Source organism: Rhinolophus sinicus, linkage group LG06 (assembly GCF_036562045.2).
Source record: "Rhinolophus sinicus isolate RSC01 linkage group LG06, ASM3656204v1, whole genome shotgun sequence".
Taxonomy (NCBI): domain Eukaryota; kingdom Metazoa; phylum Chordata; class Mammalia; order Chiroptera; family Rhinolophidae; genus Rhinolophus; species Rhinolophus sinicus.
Genome location: NC_133756.1, coordinates 159,634,923 through 159,656,207, shown reverse-complemented (window position 1 = coordinate 159,656,207; position 21,285 = coordinate 159,634,923). Strand labels below are relative to the sequence as shown.

The window sequence follows — 21,285 nt, the reverse complement described above, 5'->3', positions numbered from 1 at the left end:
CAGCAGCTTCAGGGTTGAGTACGTTTGGGAGTACCAATGACCTTGGCCCTGCCCACCCTGAAAAGTAACCCTGATGAGAGAATGGGACCTGCCCTTCTCAGCTTTCAGTGGCCCCTGAGTCCTTTTAGTCTCTCACAGCCTAGCACCTGTTCTTTCTCATACAACACACACGTGTTTATTTATTTCCTTGCCTGTTGTCTCTCCCACCCCAGGTACACCCAGGCTGTCCACTCCAGGAGGGCAGGACTCCAACATCTGCCCACACTCTGGGCCATGGCAGGTGCTTGCTAGTGATGTGTTTTACGAACGAATGATCAAAGGGCATCTTCTGTCTCTGGGGAAAGGTGAGGAAGTTCCTCTTTTTGCCTTTAATCAGGCCCCTCCCAGCCTTTCTCTGCTCCACAGCTTCCTCTAGTGAGCCAGGAGCACTCAGGACCACAGACAGGGCTAAGATTCCCCATTCCGCTACCAAAGCCGCCCCGTGGGTACTGCTGGAAGAAAAACCCAACAAGGACTGTCCTTTCCAAGGCTGTGACTCACTTCACTCCATGTCACAGAGCCACAGCTTTATGAGTCCTACAGGGATGGCAAGGCCACCAGGCAGTCAGAAGAGCCACTCATGGCACCAGCCTGGCTCATGTGCTAAACCCCAAGTTTTCAACGGGAACAGAACCAGAAATGCAATGCGGGAGGCTTGGAGCCTGACAAAGGCATTTTGTGTGTCACAACGACTGTGTGGGGACACTGCTGGCACCTGCAGAGGGCGGGGGTCAGAACCATCCCCCAATCCTGTGTGGTTTTCAAGTGTCCATTGGACTGGATTTTAAGTAATTTTATGTTATTATAAAATTCCTCAAAGAATTATAATAATTCTGAATTAATTTTTCTTATAAGATCCTGTTTAAAATCATTCAGCACCTGACATCATGTTACTTTTTTTTTTTCACTAAACACTAAACTTTTCAGGACTCTCTTGTGAAATGAGGGAAAATTGGACTTTGCTGTGTTCTGATTTTTAATGAGAGTTAGTCACCCATTTGGAAGGCCATGTCAGCAGCAGTGACATCACTTTTGGTATTTGAGCCACTGATACAGCGCATTTGGGTCACTGAGCATGCATACCACAGCCACAGTGCCGGCCTCTGGGGGCATGTGGCCACACAATGGTAGATTGGTTACCTAGAAGAGACTGATCAAATAAGTAGAATATTGAGGATAATGGAAGCCAGGTTTGTCACTGTCAGAGAAAGGAGTTACAAATATGGAAAGAGAAAGCTGGCATGAACTCCGTGTGTTACATTATAATTGGAGAGGTGAACTGGTGGTTTTCAGTATTTATGAACAGATACAGAAAAGAATATAGATATAAATGTATGCATATATATATCCTTTAGCTTTATCCACCAAGAAGGCCTGGGAACAATAACAGTGAACATGCCTAGCACCGAGATGTTGGTTTTTCCCCAAAAGGAACTAGGGCATCTTGGGAAAGTGGCCAATTTCAGGATTGAGGCAGGAAAAGCACAAGATGAGCCTATATCATCTTTTGTGCCAGAAAGTGAGGATGTGTGCAGAACTTGATGGAGACAAATCAAAAGGACAGAGGAGCTGGTTCCAAGGGGCTCCCACTGGCTCTGAGATCATTTGAACACTGAAATAAATAATGATACTAACAGATTATGACCTATTGAAAAAACAAAAAACAAAAACATATAGATGTAAATAAATGACTATATACATGAGGAGAAAAAAAACTTTCCTTACACTAAAATGCCAACTAATAAATGTAGAAGAAATGATGGAATTAGAAAAAGTATCATTTGACAACTATCACTGTTATTAATCATTGACCCCAGAAAGACCAACAGATGCTGAAACCAGCGGGTGACGTTTGAAGAGGAAGGGCTCTTTATATGGCCTCAAAGTACTTCCTCCCAAACACTTTTGCATTACAAAGGGGTAAAAAATAATTTTGCAGTGGAGAAGCCTGGCAGATACCACCTTAATCAAGTAATCAAAGTCACAATGTCACATCACCAGTCATGGGACAAATACAGATTATGTTCCCTCTGATAGGATGCAATGAAAAAAAACACAACACAACTTCTCTGGCATTCCTGCCAAAAACGCATAACCTGAAACCAGTTAAAAGGAAACATCAGACAAGTCCTACCAAAGGGACATTCTACCAAATAGCTGACCTGTACTCTTCAAAACTGTCAAGGTCATGAACATCAAGAAAAGACTGAGAAACTGTCACAGATTGAAGGAGACTAAAGAGACATGACAATGAAGTACAACTTGTGGTCCTAAATTAGAGCCTATGGCTATAAAGGACATTATTGGAAAATTGCCAAAACTTGAATTGGGATTCTATTGATTAGATGTTGATAACATATGACCATTAATGTCCCAATTTTGATGTCATGCTGTGGTTATGTAGAAGAATGTCCTTGTTTATAGGAATACCACACTAAAGTAGTGAAGATAATGGGGCATCAGATTGGCAATGTATTTGATAATGGTTCAGAGGGGAGAAAGCTATTTGTATTATTCTTAGAAGTCTCAATAAGTATAAAATCATTACAAAATTAAAATTATCTTTTTGCATCACAAAATAAAAAGGGATGGGGGTCAGTTGGTTGGAACACAAGCTCTCAACGATAAGGTTGCTGGTTCAATTCCCACATGGGATGGTGGGCTGACCCCCCTGCAACTAAGATTGAAGGACAACGACTTGGAGCTGATGGACCTTGGAGAAACACATTGTTCCCCAATATTCTCCAATAAAATAAAAAGGAATGATGAGCAAAGAAATTGGTAAATATGTGGGTAAATCCAAATATTGACTCTGAAACAATGATAATAATGTCTACTTTTAACAGTTAAAAAAGACAGGTTAAAAGACTAGACGACAACAATATGTAAGGTGGATGGGTTGTGATAAGATTTAAAGCATTGTAAGGCCCTTGGTTGTTAAGAAGAGTGAGATATTTATTCAATTTAGGCTTTGTTGATTTAAGACTACATATGAAAAAATATAGGGTTACCACAAAAAGAATGAACAAATAATGAGGAGAAAGAAAAAAATTAATCCAAAAGAAGGCAAGAAAAAGAAATGAGGGGGAAAGTAAGACTGTAGAAAACCCAAAATAAGATGTGCACAAGAAATCCAGGCCGATAGACACAAGAAACAAACACAAGTGGTCACATTAATGTGAAAGACGGTGGAATTTAAGGTTAAAAGGATTGACTAGAACACTATGAAAAGAACACTATGTAATAAAAGTTACTATTTATAAAAAAAAATAGACTAGTTATAAACCTGTGTCCATAAAACAGCATAGAGGCTAAATATAAACAAAAACTACTAGAAATGGTAGGAGACCCTGAAATATCTATATCACATATCTATGTATGTATACTCTGTTTCCCTGAAAATAAGACCTAGCTGGACAAATAGCTCTAATGCGTCTTTTAGAGTTGTCCAGCTAGGTCTTATTTTCAGGGAAACATGGTATATACACACATACACACATATATTAATCTAAACACATGCACACATATTCAAGGAGAGCGGGGTGTAATGCAGGGTCTCAGCTCCCGCTCCCCACACAAGAACGCAGGATGTGGTGAGGCCAAAAAGGAACACCCATGGAGCCTTAGATAGGGGAGTCATACCACTATATTCTCGCTGGTGCTGGCGGCTGGGCTGGAGACACAGGAAGCAGGAGCCACTCAATCCGCAATGTAATCTGCTTGCTGACCTCACTTGCTAGCCACAATCCGCAGTCCACTTCTCTGCCAACCAACCAACCCCCTTGCCAGCGTAGCCATGGCAGTTACATCAGTGGCTAAGGGCTAACCGGTAACAGCTGATGGCCAACTAGTCACAGCTAATGACCATTTACTACCCAAGCCAGCACCTTTCCACATGAGGTCAAGAGCCTGGAAACTGCTCTCTGGGACTCCATCCCTACATGGGGAAACTTCAATATATGTAATAAAATACAATAAAGAGCTTCATCTAATCGAAATATATCTAGAACTTTATATCACCTGAATACAAATTCATTTCTCACGTCCATGGGTCATCCTCCTGATCGGCCATAAAGAAAACCTTGAAAATATTTTCAAAGTAGAGCCCTCACAGACCACATCTTCTAAACATAATCCAAAACAATTAGGGATCATTAATACAGAGATGACCAAAAATGTTTACGACTTTGAAATTAAGTGACACATTCCTAGCTTACACTTAGCTCAAACAGGAAATTTAAAAAAATCAATGACATAGTATCTTGAAAACAAAGAAAAAGAGTACATGACATCCCAGAATCAATGCAAATCCCCCAAAAAAAATGATACTCAGAGGAAATTTATCACTTTAAATGGTTTTGCTAGTACAGTGGAAAGATGAAAAATAAAATAATCAATATCTTATATTCATCATAAGAAATTAGGAAAGGAAGATAAAATTACTCAAAAGAAACGAAGAGGAGGAAATTAACTAAAGTGAGAGGTGACATTGATGGGAGGGGAGGGTAGCGCTTAAGGCCATGTTTCAGATATTCCCATGGATCCTTGGGGCATGGAGAAGCCACTGAACAAGAAGAGAGGGTATATTTCCTTAAAAAGTGGCTCTGGCTTCAGGGTAGAGAGAGGACTGGAGAGAGGGGAGGAGGGACCAAGAAACACCAGGATGCTGAGTGGCCCCAGCAAGTCATGATCCTGTAGATGACAGACAGGAGGTGCCAGTGGGCAGCTGAAGGACAGTGCAGCCATTCCCAAGGATGGCTCCCAGAAAATTGGAATCAGCAGAACTCAGGTGATACCCGAATTTGTATTTTTCAATATGATCCCTCAGGTGATTTCCTCACAGCCACGAATATGGCACAGCTGTGACTGACTGCAATATGGAACAGACCAGTCCAAGGTATCATAGGAACAGAGGCCTGTGGGTTTGTTTGAGCACTATGAATGTGTGAGTGTGTGTGTGTGTGTGTGTGTGTGCGCGCGCGCACATATGCACACTTGTGTGTGAGTGTATAATTTCCAGAAGATAATCACGGAAGGCCATACCTGGTGTGGGGACAGAGCCAGGAGTGCAGTTTCCAGGCTCTCAGCCTCATGTGGAAATGTGCTGGCTCAGGTAGTAAATGGCCATCAACTGTGATTGGATGGCCATCAGCTATGGCTAGTTGGCCGTCAGCTGTAACCAGTGAGCCACTGGCCACTAATATAACTGCTGTGGCTACACTAGCAGCAAATGGGGGTTAGCAAGAAAAATGGGGGCTAGCAAGAAAAATGGGGGCTAGCAAGAAGATGGTAGCTGAGCCACCAAGCAGCAGAGTGAGGGTTGCAGGTCGTGTGGCTCCTGTTTCCTGTGTCTCCAACCCAGCTGCCAGCGAGACTATAATGGTATGACTCCCCTACCCATGGCTCCGTGGGTGTTCCTTTTTGGCCTCACCATATCCTGCATTCTTATGTGGGGAGCAGGACCAGAGACTCCGCATGCCACCCTGCATGACAAATGGCACAGCGAGCAGGGTCTCCCGCACGATACCTGGCAAGAGCCTTAAAAGTTGAGCAGAAATGTAACAGTAACAGTCACTTATGAAAAAACACAGCTGTAATGCAGGGACTCAGCTCCTGCTCCCCACACAAGAACACCGGACATGGTGAGGCCAAAACAGAACAACAACAGAGCGATAGATAGGGGAGTCATACCACTATATTCTCAATGGTGGCTGATCGAGACACAAAAGCAAACATCTGCCTGTACCCCAACGAGGGGTCACCCCAGTCTCGCTGGCGGCCAGGAGAGACACAGGAAGTAGGGTCCACACAATCTGCAATCCACCATCCGTGCTTGCTAACCCCACTTGCTAGCCTCAATCTGCACTTGCTAGCCGCAATCCACTGTCCACTTCTCTGCCAACCAACCAACTCCCTAGTGTAGCCACAACAGTTATATCACTGGCCAATGGCCTACTGATAACAGCTGATGGTCACCCAGCCACAGCGGATAGCCATCTGATGACAGCTGATGGCCATCTAATAACCGAGCCAGCACCTTTCCACGTGAGGCCGAGAGCCTGGAATCTGCTCTCCTGGCTCCGTCCCCACAACGGCTCTCTGGATGTATTTATCAGATGTCCACAATGTCCAGCACCAGTCAGGGTGAGAACGAAGGAAGACCCCAGCAGCATCAAGACACCAAAGTGAGCAAATGGGAAAGGTCAAGGGACAGGAAAAAAGAGACTCCTCGTGACCCTGAAACCTGCCGGGCCACAGGCTGACTCTGAGTCACTGTGAATCAGGGATTTGGCCCCTCTTGCTTCGGGGAACCCTTGGGTATGCCCATGAAACCCATGAGCAAGGGTGGCTAACCTGACTGAACTCCACTGAGCTTATGTCAGGAAAGAGCGCCATCCATTCTTCCCACCTCACATCCCGATAGCTCCTTCCAGGGTCGTGTTCATTAACAAAAGTTTCCTAAATGGCTGAAGCTGAACTCATGACCTAAGACCACCAAAGCCCCTCAGCCCTGAGACCCTGTTCTGGCTGGAAGCCGCAAGTATCCATGGCAACCACGGCTGACCACCCAGGAAAATGCAGACTTCCCTGGAAACAAGGCCACATCTGAGTGAAACCAAGGGAACTGTGGGTCCAGCTTGTGTGGGGCGCCCCCAAGTGGTCAGCTTTGGCGGAAGCTCATGAGTGTCCCAGAGACCAAGACAGGGATTCTGTAAAAGTGTCCAAAACCGGACTTTTTCTGAGCATGTTGCCATGGGGAAATGAGTTTGGCACGCTTCAGGCCCCCTCCCGGCCCCCTTGGCATCCTGGCATTGCCGTACTATGCATTTGTTTGTTGGTTCATCTTTACATGCGCGGAGCCCCTCCTCTCCACTGGGCCTAGGAGACCCAGGGGACCCAGGGACAAGCAACTCACCGAGCCCCTTCCCTCTAGGAATGTGTATGACATCCAAGAGAGTGGGTCTAGTTCACTGGGACGAAACAATTCAACTTTGTTTTCATAGGAAAACAAAAGCAGAGCGCTCATGGAGGGGCATAAACAATGTACAAAAAATTTTAAGGTAAAACAGGAGAGTCTCTAGAAATTTTACATTTGGGTAGATCATTTCCAGGTCCTTCTCTGTTTTCTCAGGGCACACATTACTTTTCTGTGTTGAGGATGCTTCTGTGGAAATATTTGAAAATGTGGAGCGGACTATAGAATCAGAAAGATCTGGGTTCGATTCTCAGCTCAGCCTGTCATCAGCTGTGTGGCCCTGGCTGAGTTGCTTAATCTCTTTGACCTTGTGTCCTCTTCTGTAAAATGGAGATTATATCTATTTTCCACAAGGCAAAGGAATCTTAAACTCATTTATAAATCTCCTAGGAATTTCAGATTACAATTGATTCATATTATCCGAGGTAGCTATGTTCTATAAAGTCACTGCAAACCCTGAATTATCGAATACTGAACAATTGCTTTTATGGGAAATACAGGGTTAGGGCCCTGCCAGCCTCTGGTCACAATATTTTGTCAACTCATCAATACATAACCTACTTTTATGTGTGTTTCTGTTCAAAAACAACTTATTTAATATGTAGTAGGTCTGACAATTAAGTTCACGAACTTGTAGCAATGTTGCTAACCTTTTTTTGATATCAGAGGGATTATTCATTATGAATTTGTACCAACTGGACAAACAGTTAACCAAGTTTACTATTTGGAAGTACTGAAAAGGCTGCGTAAAAAAGTTAGACAACCTGAACTTTTCACCAAAAATTCATGGCTCTTGCATCACAACAATGCACCAGCTCACACGGCACTGTCTGGGAGGGAGTTTTTAGCCAGTAAACAGATAACTGTATTGAAACACCCTCCCTACTCACCTGATCTGGCCCCCAGTGACTTCTCTTTTTACCTGAAGATAAAGGAAATATTGAAAGGAAGGCCTTTTGATGACATTCAGGACATCAAGGGTAATACAATGACAGCTCTGATGGCCATTCCAGAAAAAGAGTTCCAAAATTGCTTTGAAGGGTGGACTAGGCACTGGCATTGGTGCATAGCTTCCCAAGGGGAGTACGTCAAAGATGACCGTAATGATATTCAGCAATGAGGTATGTAGCACTTTTTCTAGGATTAGTTTGCGAACTTAATTGTCAGCCCTTATATTGTTGATTGGTTAGTATTCAACTCACAACCAACAGCTCATGCCTGAAGCTTATCTAACACAGATGTTTTCTCCACAAGGCGGGGCCTCTGGTACTTAGGGACACCAGACAGCACTTCAGTACAACCCTTGGGGGCCATTTTAAACAAAAAAAATCACCAAGAAAAAGCACAAAAAATGCAAAAAAAAAAAAAAGTGGCACCAAATAGACTTTGAAAAGGACCCTTGTTTACAGTATGAGAGTGGCAAGGAGACAGCAGAGTATTACCTTGTTCCACTTCAGCTAGAAACAGGCACTTCAGGCAACTCAAGGTTTTTGCTGCTCTGTGCTTGTCCACAAATGACTGCGAAAGCGCTTCAAGTATTGATTTTGGGTCACAGATACATTTTAGCAAGTAGGTGTATCTGCAAATATAGAATCTGCGAGTAGGGAAGACGGACAGTTTCTGCAGCGTGGGTTCTCCGTGCCTCCGTCAGTGACCACCTATTTAGGTCACTGAGCTCTGTGCAGCTGTTGGATACGCGGGTGGGGACACCTGGGCTCACGGCGTCTCCTGGGCTCACTCAGGAGCAGGCCTGCCCCAGGCTCTAGCAACCTCTGCAAAGCCACAGTGAAACACCAAGAGCTTGATTTGCCTTGTCTCTGAAAGGATGTTTCTACATTTAAGCAATCTTCGATCCTAGGGTGTCACTCTGATTTTTTCCCTCTCATGAGAAAAGCAACAAAGAGAGGCCAAAGTTCACGTCTGGACCTGTGCTCATGCATGTTCAAGAGAGAGGTCGGGGACATTGGGACCTCTCAGGCCAGCATCTCCCTTCTCACCTGCTCAAGGATGTCACTCCAGCAACCTTCCCTCCCCCTCTCGCACTGTCAGTGTGTCCCTCTCTTCTCAAGACCTCCAGTGACACCCTTGTCGCTACATCCACAGGTCAACTCTCAGATCTCAATTACTGGACTTGTCTGTAGCACCTGACACAGCTGATCATTCCTTCTTGAAATGTTCTCTCCCCTTGGCTCTGCGCGACAGGGGGGCTCCTGCTGTCGCCCTCACTGGCCCTCCCCAGCCCGCTAAGGGCTCAGCACTGAGGCTGTGACCTCTCCACACCCAGCCCTGCGGGATCGCAGCCAGTCGCATGGTTGTCGGCAGATCCATACTCCGACCTTGACTTACACCGTTAACTCCCTTAGCCCAGCATTCAACTGAGCGTCTCCCCTTGAACGTCTAGGAGGAGTCACAACTTAACACACCAAAAATGAATCCTATCTGGTACCCCCAGCCTCCCCCAAGCAAAGGGCAACTGCCCTGGTCTGGTGTCTCAGAACAAAATCCTGGAGTCATTCTTGGTTCTTTGCATTCCCTCACATTCCACGTCCAACCCACCAGCAAATCCTGTCAGCACCACCTACAGAATAAATCTAGACTCCAACCTCATCTCCCTCCCTCCCTGCCTCCCCAGTTGCCACCCTGGGCAGACCCCCCCCCCATCCAGTGTGATCTTACCTGCCTCCCTGTCTCTACCCAGCACCCTGGGACCCTTTGAAAACAGTGTTTCTCCACAGTGGAGGGCTGCCCAGGTGGTATTTGGAAGTTATAATAGTAGGAGCCACTTTGCCTGTTGCAATGATTGTGTTTGGCATTTAGTGGCAGGGCCGGAGCAGTCCCGATGCCTGCAACAGCCCCCCAGGGGAGAACACTCCTGCTCCCTGCAGTGGCTTCAGGGTTCTCCAGGATACTCCTGAGGGCATAGAATCAGTTGGCCAGTTATTTGTGCCTAGAACCCAACCCTGTTTTACATATAAAGCCAAAGTGTCTTTTGTGCATGCTTAATACACACCGGCTTTTCTAGGCATGCAGCTGCCACACAAAGTGATGGGAAGTTGTACCTTGTTCGGTTGGGACTTCTCCGTTCACCATGGCAGAGCCTCAGAGTGCTAGTGACATCGGTGGCTATGAGCTGGCCTCTGTAGCTGTCGCATCAAACACCTGCCAGTATACCCGTGCCACAGGCCTGGTAACAGATTTAGGGACAAGTGTTATTAGATTAGCAGTCATGTGAAACACAAGGATTTCACTGAATTTCATTATAAAAGGTTGTTCTATATATTTTTAATGTTTATCTTATAGGGCAATGAAAAGAAATCTGTGCTGTGGAAAGTAACATGATGAAGTCATTTATCTGCTTCAGTTTGCCTGGTGCTTTTCCTTATCCTCTGACCTTCTCCCAGGCTCCCCCCAGCCTCCCAGAAGCTCTGAGGGCACTGCTTCTCTCCCAGCCAGCATCGCTCCCATGTCACCATCCAAGGCACCAGTGTGTGGTCCACAAAAGTCTGCCTCCCCGGGGGACGGTGTTCCTTGCGGGTGGGAGGGGGGATGTAATGTCTCTGGGATGTTTCTCTTTTGCCCTGTCCCTGTCACGAGTGGAAGGCCCGGATCACTTGTGAGAATGACAAGCTTCCTCATTTTCTCCCCTCCGAGAGTCGGTAATTGTCAGGGCATTTTATCCCCACTGTCATTACAGCTAGTTCCCTCCCTCTCTCCGCCATTACTTCCCAAACTCTAGTTTTATTCTGGGGTTCACTGCACCTCGGGTCTCCCATTGCTCCGTACTTCACGTATACGGTGGCTTCCAATCTCTTCTCTGAAGTTCTAACTTATTCACTATGAGGAGTGAGCCCTCCTACCACATGAAAACACTCATAATGCACCCAACCACTGCAACTTCTAGGGCAGTTGTACAGAGTGGTTACATTTAAACAATAATTATAGTTTTATTGTAATTTGCTTTTCCCTCCTTTATATCATGATTAGGGGATTATGTGGATTTTTAAAAAAACTATATGTGTAGGTAGAGGACATTGTCTCTAAATTTCATTTCCAGTTACTATAGAGGGGCTCACAATACATCTGTTGGGAAGGGGACCTCTGGGCCTAAAGTTGTGAGGCCCACTATTACGAAAATTAAGTCAGAAAAAAAGAGAAAAAAAGAAAGAGAGAAAGAGAGGAAGGAAGGAAGGAAGGAAGGAAGGAAGGAAGGAAGGAAGGAAGGAAGGAAGGAAGGAAGGAAGGAAAGAAAGAAAGAAAGAAAGAAAGAAAGAAAGAAAGAAAGAAAGAAAGAAAGAAAGAAAGAGAAAGAAAAGTAAGTCAGGTCACACCCCTCCTCTCAAGGCCACATGATCTGCCCCCATCACGTCCCCACTGGAGTTCTCAGTGTTCCCTGTTCTGTCACACAGGCCTGCTGCTGCTCCTCTAATGTGCCAGGCACACTTCTGCCCCAGGGCTTTGCACTAGCTGTTCTTATTTCTGGAGCTTTCTTCCCCCAGATATTCTCACACCTCACACTCTCGCTTCCTTAGATCTTTCCTCAAATATCTGTGCAGCCTTCCCTGACCCCAAGTCCAGCCCAGCACTCCCTGCCCCTCAGCCTGGCCTACTTCCTGCCAGCATTTGTCACCAGCTGAGGAACTACTGATATTACACCTTGCCTTATTTATTGTCAGTCCTACCACCCCCACCCCCCCAACCACTGGAACATGTGGGCAGAGAGTTTTGTCTGATTCTTTCACTGCGGGATCCCCAGTGCCTAGATCCATAAACGAATATTGAATGAATGAATGAATGAATGAATGAATGAATGAATGAATGAATGAATGAATACCTGCCTCACAAAGTTGCTGTGAAGGTTAAATTAAAGGGCCTGGTTTGGTGCTGGACACGTGGCAACTATGAAATCCCAGCAGTCCCCTCCCCCAGAGTCCCTGGTAGTAAAAGCCCTCACAAGTATTTAGTGGTCCAGAAGGAGCTGGGAGAGTATTTCCTTGGCCCAAAGATAATGTATGTGGATCCAAAAAGAGGAGTTTGGTGCACTTGGACACCAGGGCGTCCAGAAGGTGGAGGAACAGGGTGAGGTTGAGGAGCCTTCCCTCAGCTGAGCCCAGCAGGAGAACTGTCACTAGTTGCTGGGGATCTGGGCAGCAACACGGCTCTGACACAGACACGCGTCTTGGCTTCCAGCCCAGAATTGACAGGATCCAGAGTTGCCACATGCCTGCCATGTTGACGTGCTGCCAATGCCCTTGGGCACACAGGAGATTAAAAAAATAAAAGAACTCCTTTTAAACTGGAATAGTTCTGTTTGTTTGCTTTCTGCAAATTTACTTAGGTCTTCTAAAGAATAGTAAATAAATATGGAAAAAGGAGTTTTTAGAACGTTGAATTGCATTTGGGTTTCAGAAAGATGACCTGGGAGCTGGGCATCTAAGGCGAGATATTTAAGGAGGCGCTCACTGCTTTTTAAGGCCCAGCCTATACCAGTCCAACCCTGAGAGTGGTGCTTCCTTAAATTTTACGCAGTAGGGGCCTCTCTTGCCTCAGCCTTTGCCCCTGCTTGGACATTTGTGGGAATACAATGGGAGGGAATGACTCTCTGGGTAAATCTACACTGGGTTGTCAGAACCCACTGAACTGTACACTTAAAGCAGGTGCATTTTATCGTATGCGCACTATATCTCATAAAGTTCACTTTATAAGATCCTTTACACTCCACGTTCTTCGATAAGAAGCCCAGACGCAGTATCTCGCTGATGCTTGCCGTCATCAACTCTAAAGTTAAAAATTAGAAAAACTTGATTGGGTTGTGAAATGGGATCAAGACAAGGCTTTAAAAATGGTCAAACACACACAGACACATTAGTTACAAATAGGTTTCATAAATATAAAATAATAGAAAGAGTATAACACGTCATCAGGAATAGGGTTACGCAGAAGTTGCTGTGAATAAATTGTCTAAGACTCGTTAAGGGAGGAGCTGGTGGTGATGAAAGCCTTATGGAAAGGTTGGGTTGGAGTGTTGACAACTCAAGATGGTTGAATCTGTGAGGGTAAATGAGCTGGAGGAAAACAGAACACTGAGGAGGGAACCCTGAGTCACTTGCTGACTTGGCAAGAAGAGCTGTGATGAAGACAGGTGTCAGGGAGCCACACACACACACACACACACACACACACGCACACACACCCCTGCCCCATGCCTGAGAGGTTACACCACTAGCCTCCTAGGGCTGCTGTAACAAAGCACCATACACTGGGTGGCTTAAAACAACAGCATTTATGCTACCCTAGTTCTGGAGGCTAGAAGTCTGAAATTAGGATATCAAAGGGCCATGCCGTCCCCAAAGCTCAAGGCCCTCTTAGCCTCATCCAGCTCTGGTAGTTGCCGGTGATCTCGGAAATCCTTGGGTAAGACACATCGCTCCAATCTCTACCTCTGTCACCACGTGCACTTCTTCCCCGTGTCTCTGTGTCTTCACATATCTTCCCTCTGTGCCTGTCTGTGTCCAAATTTCCCTTCTCTTATATTACACCCACTAAATGAGGCAGTAAGGAACACAAAGAAAGATGTCTTCTGAAGCCTGCCCAGCTGGCTTGCTCAGTAGGTCAGCCAACTATGGTCTAGCACCTCATCTTTGCAGTCACTGAGGCCTTGCTGGGCCGCTCGACAGGGGAGAACTGTGCTGCCGTGGTTTCTTAGCTGCTGGTGGTACAGTGACAGAATCGGGCCTGCCAAGTGCAAGGCCAGCATCTGCAGTGTGACGCTTCCATACAACCCGGTTTCTTTCAGCCTCTCCTTACCACACCTGTGTGGAGGGTTCAAAGACAATACTGCAGCCTCCCTGCCTCTCCTGACGCCAATTCCCAGTGTCCCATGATAGCCCACATTAAGATTCAGTTCACTGATCAGTATAAATCTGAGATGCCGAGGCTTCCACAAGAGCCCTTGAATCTAATTAAAATCTCACGAGCCACAGAGCTGGTGCCCCTCGTGGGAAATGTCCTCCTGAGCCCATATTCTCCTCACATTTCCATGATCAATACGTCTCCGGCTTCTTCTTTCCCATTTGTTTGTCCTGTTTTTCCTCCTGTTTTTGAATTCCAGGTCTAGTTTGCCTGAGGTAACCAGTCCATTGGGAGATGCTTCCAAATCCCGTTTGTTCCCAGATTTCCCCCAAGAAACATTTAATAGCATTCACCAATCCAGCAACCGCTGGATAACGCCCAGGGCAAGGAAGAAACACCACAGCCCTGCTCATCAGGGGCCTGGACACAGCCTCTTGTCAGCACTGTGGACAAATTCTACATCAGAAGTCTGTCTTTCCATCAAATCATTAGTGCCTGGAGCAAATGAAATGGATTTGAATTTCACTGCTAAGTTAGAAGCTCAGAGGTTTTCTATTTCAAAATGTACTGACACTGTTTTCCTACAGATATCAATGATTCAGATTCTGTGTCTATTTCTTTCTTGTTTTATTTTTATTTTTATTATTAATGTTGATAATGCCTTTTGTCTACAGCTGACAAACTGCTTTCCCAGACAACAGGGCCACCCTCATCTTGTAGACGAAGACTTGTGCGGCTATTGAGGGAAGCCAAACTTCCAAAAACTTCAGCTCTCATCTTTAATTCAATGCTTTCTCCCCTATGTGGCCTCCCCCTGAAGCTAACAAATGAAAATTGTAGTAAAAGAACCTTGAAGGGTAGTGGTAATACACTTATTGGAATCACTTTGGAAAAGTGGTCAGAATCTGTGAACCAGAAGATTCCTGCATGGAAGGCTAGTAAACCAATTCAAGAAGTCCTTACCCTCCCAAAGGAGTGAGGCTCTGGCAGGAGACTCGCCAGTTGACGTCTGTTACTTCTCCCAAACAGAGAAGCGGATCCTGTCCTGTGTGTGTGACCTGAGGCTCCTGGAGGGCTCGTGGCATGGACGCCTTGTGTTCACAGTCAGTTCCCTACCCACTGCAGAGTCCTGGCTCGCAGGAGAGGTAGAGATTCAAGAAATCTGTATTTCCCCAGTTCCACTGTTCACTCATTGTTATGTGCTGAACTGTGCCCCCCCACACACACACATTCATATGTTAAATCTAACCCACAATGTGATGGTATTTGGAGGTGGGGCCTTTGGGAGGTGACTGGGTCTTGAGGTGGAGCCCTCATGATGGGATCAGTGTCCTTATAAGAAAAGACCAGAGAGCCAGCTCTCTTTCCACCATGTGAGGCGACGAGAAGTCAGCAGTCTGCAGCCCGAAGAGGGTCTCAGCAGAGCCCGACCATGCTGGCACCACGATCTCAGACTTCCAGCCTCCAGAACTATGAGAAATAGAGTTCTGTTGCTGATGAGTTACTCCGTTTATGGTACTTTGTTATAGCAGCCCAAATTAAGACATCAAGCAATTCGCCAACACCTCCCAACAATTCAATTCAATGCTTACACTACCTACATGTCCAGTTCCACAAGTTAAAGGGCTCAGTCCCACAAGACTGCCTCCACTTCAGACCCTAGTTACAGTCTTGGGCCACCCATACTTCTGAGTGAGTGGCTATAAATTGAAGGTTCCCATGACACTCTCCTCATGTTTGATAATTTGCTAGAACAGCCCACAGATTTCAGGAAGTCACTGTACTTGCTATTACCATTTTATTATAAAGGACACAACTCAAGCAGAGTCAAATGGAAGAAATGTACAGAGCATGGTATGGACGGAGGGGTACAGAGTTTTCATGCCCTCCCTCTCCAGGCGAGCCACCCTCCCAGTACCTCCATGTGTCCACCAACCCCGTCATTTAAGGGGTTTTATTGGAGGCTTCACCATATAGGCATGATCAATTATGAGCTCAATCTCCAGCCCCTCTCCCCTTTCCAGAGGTTGGGGGTGGGAATGAAAGTTCCAACCTTCTAATCAAGGTTTGGGCCTTCTGGTGACCAGCCCCCATCCTGAAGCTTTCTCGGAGCCCACCAAGAGCCACCACCACAGAACAAAAGACACTCCTACCCCTCAGGAAATTCCAAGGCATTGAGGAGGTCTGTGTCAGAAACTGGGACATACGAGTATTATGGGGACATAGCTCATTATACCACAGTCGGGATAGGAAGGAACAACAGTGGAACACTGGTGTCAAGGACAACTGGGGAGGAGGTACGTGAATGGATCTCTTGGAATGGACACAGAGAGCAAGGGTCTGTGTGTGACCCATGCACATGTCCACAAGGACAGTTACTGCTGTGGAGGCTCTCAGGAATCCAGTGGAAAAACACTCCAAACCAAAGACCTAAATTTGCAGCCATAAGTTGCCTCTCACGTGGGTAAATGTTACGTTCAGGGGGGTGCTGAGCCCCGAATGTATCTATGTAAACACGGTTACCCTCCCAAGCAACACCAAGGAAGCCAGATGGTTCGATTTATAATAAAATTTCAATTCACCGGTAATAGGATGCATTATTCCATGAAAATTTTGGTGTAATTAGCTATCCATTTGGAAGGAAACAAAGTTGGATGTCTACCACACACATACAAAGAATCCTAATCAATTCAATATTTACACATATATATTCATATATATAACAGTGAGATGAAACATAGGACGGTGTATTTATAAGTTTGGGGTAGTAGGGCCTCTCTAGGCATAACACACAAACCCAGAAGCCAAAAGGCAAATTCTCATGTATTGATTACATAAAAATTTTAAATTCAGTATCACATGATACATTATAATTACTGTTAAAAGATAAACGACAGATGGGAGAAAATATTTGTAGCACATTTGTTCATTCATTATTCAACAGATACTTAGTGAGTACGTACTGTGTCCCAGGCACAATCCTGGATGATCATAACTTTACTTTTAAAATATTCACAAATTTGCATTTTTACTCAAATTTTTCATTTATGTGTTACTAAGAAAAGGGTTCATCTCCAAAATATGTGAATTGATATACCTAAAATAAAACATCAAAAATAAATACAAATAAAACAACAAAAATTGAAAAGAAAGGTACACACACAAAAAGATATATCTGATGTATGTTAGGATTAGCTTTGGTTGCATATAAGAAGTCAAAAAAGCAGTGGCTTAAATACAGTAAAAGTACATTTCTCTCAAATATATGGTGATGGAAGGAGAACTGAATGGGTGGTAAACACACAATGGGATTTATAGATGATGTAATACAGAATTATACACCTGAAATCTATGTAATTTCACTAACAATTGTGACCCCAATAAATTAAAAAAAAAAAAAGTACATTTCTCTATCACATAAGAAGATGTGGATGAAGGCCATCCAGAAATAGTACAATTCCGTTGTCAACTGGGACCCAGAATTCGTCCTGCTTTCTGTTCCACTATTCCAATATTTGGTGCCATCCTCAAGGTAACCTCGTGTTCCAAGATGGCTGCCACAGTTCCAGCCATCCACTCAGCATTCCAGGCAGCAGAAAGAAGAAAGGGAGACAGAACAAAAAGGTGCCCACCCTGCCAGATTGACTCCCTTCAAGCAGCCGTTCTGTCCTACCAACATTTCATGGGCCACAACCTCTTGCAAGAGAGGTTGTTTAATATAGTCGTTTAGCCAGGTACATTTTCACCATAAATACAATTAGGGTCTGCTACTAAGAAAGAATGGGAATATTACTAGGGATGGCAACTAGAAATCCCTGCCACACTAGACAAATACTAACCAACAAAAGCTGCCCTGGCAATATTAAAATAGAATTCATGGCAGAAAGCATTATTAGGCATACATAAATAAATATACAACACAATGATAAAGTATACTACCATGAATTTGCATGCATCTAACAATATAACTTCAATATGCACAAAGCAAAAACTGATTCATTTATAATGAGAAATTGAAAAGCCACATACATGCCTGGAGGAAGACTTTGATATTCATCTATCAGAAACTAATAGTTCAGGCAGATAAAAAAATGTTGTAATTATTTCTAATGTCTGAACAACATAATTCACAAGCTTAATCTACTTTCTATATTTGGACCCAACAAATAAGCAATATTCATTATTTTCAAGCACATGTTGACATACAGTAGTGCCTCAGTTTTCGAACGTCTCCATTAACGAACATTTCGGTTTACGAATGCAGTAAACCCAGAAGTAAATGCTTTGGTTTTAGAACACACCTCGGAAGTCGAACATGTCAGCGGCTTCCGCTGAGTGCAAGATCCTGAGGCCTAGCTGTCGGCTGTTTTTGAACGTTTCAGAACTCAAACGGTCTTTGGGAACGAATTACGTTCGAAAACTGAGGTACGACTGTATATAAAATTTGACCGTTATGAGGTCACAGAGGAACTCAAGAAATGCTGAAGAAGGGGTGGCCAGTTAGCTCAGGTGGTTAGAGCGTGGTACTAATAACACCAGCGTTGCTAGTTCAATACTAGTATGGGCCACTGTGAGCTGCGTCCTCCTTAAAAAATAAATTAATAAATAATAAATAAAATAATAATTAATTAATTAATTTTAAAAAAAGAAATGCTGAAGAGTTTGTCTTATAAACCACAATCTCTGAGTACAATGCAGTTAAACTGGAGAACCACTATTTTTTAAAAAATTTTAACCCCACTCATTTAGAAATAAAAAGTTAACCTGAGATAACTATAGATTATAAAGGAACCTACAAATAAATGACAAAATATTGAGAATTTGTCGTCTACAAAAGCACAGCTTTTGAAAACTTGTGGGATGCAGCTAAAATGCATAGCTACTGAGTTCTAAATTTATACCCTTACCTGTATTATATATTTTTTAAATGAAGATTTAAAACAGTGATAAAGCATTCAACTCAAAAAGCTAGAAAACATTAAAGAGAAAACCAAAGAAAATATAAGGAATGAAATAAAAATGGTAGGAAAAAAATACTAATGAAATGGAAACTTTTACACTTTGGAGATAATTAGTGTCAGAGGAGACTGTTCATCCTCTGCTTCAGAGCCTTCCTTCCAAGCATAGGGAGGAAGGTGGCTGGCCTCCTCTAACTACTCCACCTCATACCTCCTGGGGGACCAGAGTAGCTTTCCTGATTGGACCCAGAAACTAAGCATGTGTGCATCTGCCTCTTCCTGTTTCCTCGGAGTGGGTTACAGTTTCTCAGTCTGTGCATAGGGGCACATGAGTCTGTCTCACTCTGGGATTCAGCCCTGGAAATGCCTTTGCCCCCACATAGAAGTTTCATCCTCCTCTGTCAACCTCATCAATAATAAAGATGATAACTTAGTGCTGCCCTTTTTGTCTTATTTTTCAAATGACATATAAATTCCATAAGAAAGACAGATGATGTTTACTGGATTCCCTAAACGACCTCCCCAATCAATAGCACCAAAAGCGGATTCCTTGAAAAGACCAACAGAATAAACTTCTAGCAAGTCCAATCAACTCAAAGGATGAGGTCATAAACATTAGGAACAAAAACAGAGATTATAACTATTGATACCGTAGGGATCTTTAAAACCATTAGAGTAGATTATGAACACAATTATGTCAATAAAAGTTAAACCTTAAATGAAATTGTACACAGTTTCAAAATAATATAAAAGACAGACCCCATTTATTTTAGGAAGATGGCATAACTGATATACCAGTTGGACAAAGACAACACAAGGAAAGAAAATTATAAACCAATTTCACTTTTAAACATACATGTAAAAACCCGAAGCAAAATACAAGCAAAAAAAAGCATGGTGTGTTTCTAAAATACATACATTATGGGATTATCTTAGACATGAAATGATTAATTTTAGAAAAATATTTAGATAAAAGTTCCCACATTAACAGATTAAAGAAAAGATCACTATCTCAGTAGATGCAGAAAAATGTGTAACAAAATTTAACTTATTCATGACACAAACTAAAAATAGAAAGGGATTCCCTCAGTTTGAGCAAAGATATCTACCAAGAACTCATAGCAAATTATCATTCTTCATATGAAAACATTAAAGACAATACCATTAAAATTCAGGAATAAAACAAAGATGACAGCAGCCACTCCTCTATTCCACATTGTACTGGAGATCCTAGTCGATTCAGTAAGCCATGAAAAAGAAATAAAAGTGCAAGAACAGAAAAGAAAGAGCCACAACATCGTGGTTCTTTGCTAATACTGTGATTGTCTACATAGAAAATCCAAGTGCTTCTGCAAACTTTGGACAGTAATAAAGGTCCAGATACAAGATCAACATAATAGATTAATAATAGCTTATGCCCGGCAACAACCCATTAGAAAATACCACGTAAGAAGGCATTGCTTACAATAGCAGCAAAAACCATTAGGAATTGAGATTAAAAGAACAGAGTGATGTGCAAGACCTTTCTGGAGGAAATTACAAAATATTAATGCAGAATGCAAGACACATGAACAAATAAAGATATATAGCATGTTCATGGATAGAAAGATTCAACATCATAAACATAACAATTCTTCCCAAATCAACCTCTAAACTTAATGCAATTCCAATCAAATTCTGAATGGCTTTTTCAGGGAACTTGACAATACAATCCTAAAATGCAAATGGAATAGTAAAGGATCGAGGATAACCAAAACCATCGTGAAGAACAAGAAACGGTAAAGGGAGGGGTTTTCCCCACCAGGCATCAAGACTTATAAAGTTACAACAATTAAAACAATGTGATAGTAATACCAGGATAGACAAATACACCCAGAGGCAGAACCCAGAAGTTTGATATAATAAAATCAATAATAAAATGATGGACTATTTAATAAATTGTACTGGGTCAACTGGTTGTTCATTGGGAACAAAATAAATGTAGGTTCCAGTCTCACACGGTGGTGGACACGGGTGCCCTGCCCACCGCCACTTCACACTCCTGATGCGGACATACAGAGGTGTCCACCTGCAAATGTCTCTGAGGTCCTCGGGCTTCCACTCATGCTGCAGGCCCAGCAGGCTGGAAGCGCAGGCTGACTTAATGCCCTGGGAAGGGCTTTCAGGCAAAGATGATGGGCAGGGCTGAAAGACAAACACCACCACTTCCTCGTCCCTCAATCGGGACCGAGTCTCAGTTGCCCATCTTGGTACCTGCTGACCACTCACCCCTCTGAACCCTCCCTCTCTTCCCCTCTCATTGTTGGCACCCAAATCTTTGTCTCAGGTCGGCTCTTGGAGGAACCAAACCTACGATAACACCACACCAAAAAAAATAAACAAGGTACATAGGAGACTCAAATATGAAAAGAGGAAAAGCAAAGTTTAAAACATTTATAAGAAGAAAATATAGGAAAACCTGTT

General features: G+C 43.7%; 1 protein-coding gene across 1 annotated transcript in view; it reads right to left on the bottom strand.

Moving 5' to 3' along the window:
- SLC22A11 (solute carrier family 22 member 11) overlaps positions 1-21,285 on the bottom strand; it is a 112,933-nt gene that overhangs the window by 50,462 nt on the left and 41,186 nt on the right. The window contains exon 3 of the mRNA XM_074336577.1: positions 10,075-10,199. The gene's annotated coding sequence lies outside the window, so the exon portion shown is untranslated. The remainder of the gene's footprint in view (positions 1-10,074; positions 10,200-21,285) is intronic.